Source organism: Dipteris shenzhenensis, chromosome 2, assembly GCF_047967505.1.
Source record: "Dipteris shenzhenensis isolate YYH24624 ecotype China chromosome 2, Dip_SZ_1.0, whole genome shotgun sequence".
NCBI lineage: Eukaryota > Viridiplantae > Streptophyta > Polypodiopsida > Gleicheniales > Dipteridaceae > Dipteris > Dipteris shenzhenensis.
This window is the reverse complement of record NC_141597.1, coordinates 61,386,804-61,389,241: the sequence shown is the minus strand read 5'-3', so window position 1 is coordinate 61,389,241 and position 2,438 is coordinate 61,386,804.

Here is a 2,438-nt window from a genome sequence, read left to right as displayed (position 1 = left end):
TCCCATAGATCGTGAGGTGGGAGAGTCGTAGCCACGTGGACAACCTCAGATTATGCAGGATATGCAGTTGGGACAGCCAAGAGCTCATGTTGAGAAAGTGTTAAGATGTTCTATGAGAGTCTCACATCCTCCGAAAAGATACACACCGTCTCTTGACTATGTCATGCTGATAGATTGTGGTAATCCTTCATGCTATGCAGATGCTATGTCTAGGGATGACAAGCATAAGTGGGAGAAGGCTATGCAGTCAGAGACGGATTCTCTAATGACGAATGGAACTTGGGATTTGGCTCGTTTTCAAAAGAGACTTTATGGGGTGAAGCAAGCTTCAAGGGAGTGGTACCATAAGGTTGATGCCTTTATGAGATCCCAAGGTATAATAGAAGTGAAATAGATCATTGCCTCTACAGTAAGAAGGCATTGGATAGCAACCTTCTGATCTTGATCCCATATGTGGATGATATGTTGTTGATTGCTAGAACGTCTACACATGACATGGATGCCTTGATGAAGGGTTGCATGAGACCTTCGATATGAAGGATTTGCATGATGCTAGTCACACACTTGGCATGACGATTGTCAAGGACAGAAGCAGGAAAGTGCTCTTCTTATCTCAAAAGGAGACATTGGCAAGGTTCTTAAGCATTTCAATATGGAGAGGGGGAAGCCCATAAGTACCATGTTGCCTCCATATGTGAAACTTAGCCAAGAGGATAGCCCTAAGTTAGATGTTTTTAGATAGTTTTTGGAATGTTGTTGGTTGTGGGAATGAATTTTGACAGAGTTTGGTTACTTAGTCTGCAAACTCACGGTGCCCCAAATGACCCTGTGTTGCTACTTATATAGAACTATTTGTGTAGCACCGTGGTGCTCCCATGCCATCGCAGTAGCACAAATTTGCCTTAGCCAACTTTTGGTCATTTTGGAATTCTGTGAGATTTAGCTTGTTGTTCCTAAGCTCCTAGAGGTGTATTCTCACTTTTCTAATGCTTTCCACACACTTTTCTTACACTTAATTTTGTAGCCACGTGGTGACCTTAGGCAACAAAATTGTTGTTTCTAGTATTCTATAGGCTTGTCTTGCTACAAGGGTCTTGTTCATGACTTTTGTTCACTCTTAAACTTTGTAGCCACGTAGTGGAAGTGTGGCCACTTAGTTTGAGTTTTTTCATGATGAGAGGCTTGTTTTAGGTGCCAGGGTGTTCTTCCTTGAGTCTTGTCTCCTTCTAACCACTTTGAATTTTGTAGCCCCGTAGTGCACTTGTAACCACGTAGTGACCCTGAAAGCTTTCGGAACATGTATTGGGGTTCCTAAGGGTTGGATTAACCATTCTTATGCCTTGGGAGGTTCCCTCGCAACTTTTGTTGAATTTGCAACAACTTCAGAATTGTAGCCCTGTTGTCAACCTGTGGCCACGTAGTGAAGTTATACACCCGAACTTATTCTTTTGATGAGTTCCTTGGTATGGAGGTCTTCCATACACTCTGGAGAGGTTATCTACCAACTCTAGTTCAATTCTGAAACTCTTCGTTTTTGTGGCCACTTTGTAGCCACGTAGTGAAGTTATGGCCTCAATTGATCATTTCTTCAAGGTTTTAGTGCTATTCCCTATTTAGGTAGGTTACATAGCATGCCTACCAATCTTGGTGACATTCTAACATGGTCAATATTTTGTGGCCATGTAATAACTTTGTAGCCACATAGTGCCTCTTGGTTGTTGATTTTGCCTCTTAGTCTCCATGTTTGTGTTGTGAAGTGCAATGTGGTAGTGTTGGAAATTGGTGAGTGCCTTCTTATGGTAACTATGACCTTTTGTATGCCTATCCTATTGAGTGATGTTGGCAGTGTGAGTGGACATCCATGAGGCATAGGTGTGCCATGCCCTAGTGATGCTAGTGCTAACTCTCTCATTGGTGTTTAGCATCCTTAGTTGGGTAGTGAAACTTTGGATAGTGTCAGTGGACAATATGCCATTGAGTGTTCTCATGGTAGGCTATTGAAGTTTTACTATATGGTTTGCCCATGATTGTGATGTTGAGCTTTCATCAGATATGGATCCTTGTGGTGTTATCCATGTCTTCCTTCCATCTATTGATGCTTGTGAGGATTTTGCAGTGGGTTCTTGTGGATTCCCTACAAATCCTTCTTGTTGGCCTGATTGAAGATTAAAGGTAGGTAGATTCTTGTGTCACTAACCTTGCTGGAAGTATTACCGTTGCTTGCCCCTCATTGTCCTTGCGGGTAGAAGGTTCTTTTGTAACTTCAACTGTGTTGCACTTTTTGGGTACCATCTCAGTGTTGGTGCCTTGTTGATAGGAGTCAACTGTGGTTGATTCTTGGGTAACCAAATTTGCTTTGTACTTTGATTGTATCTAAAATTTTATAGGTATTTTTTAGGTATCCATCTTTGGGTAATTGGTGTGGAGAGGAGATGTTG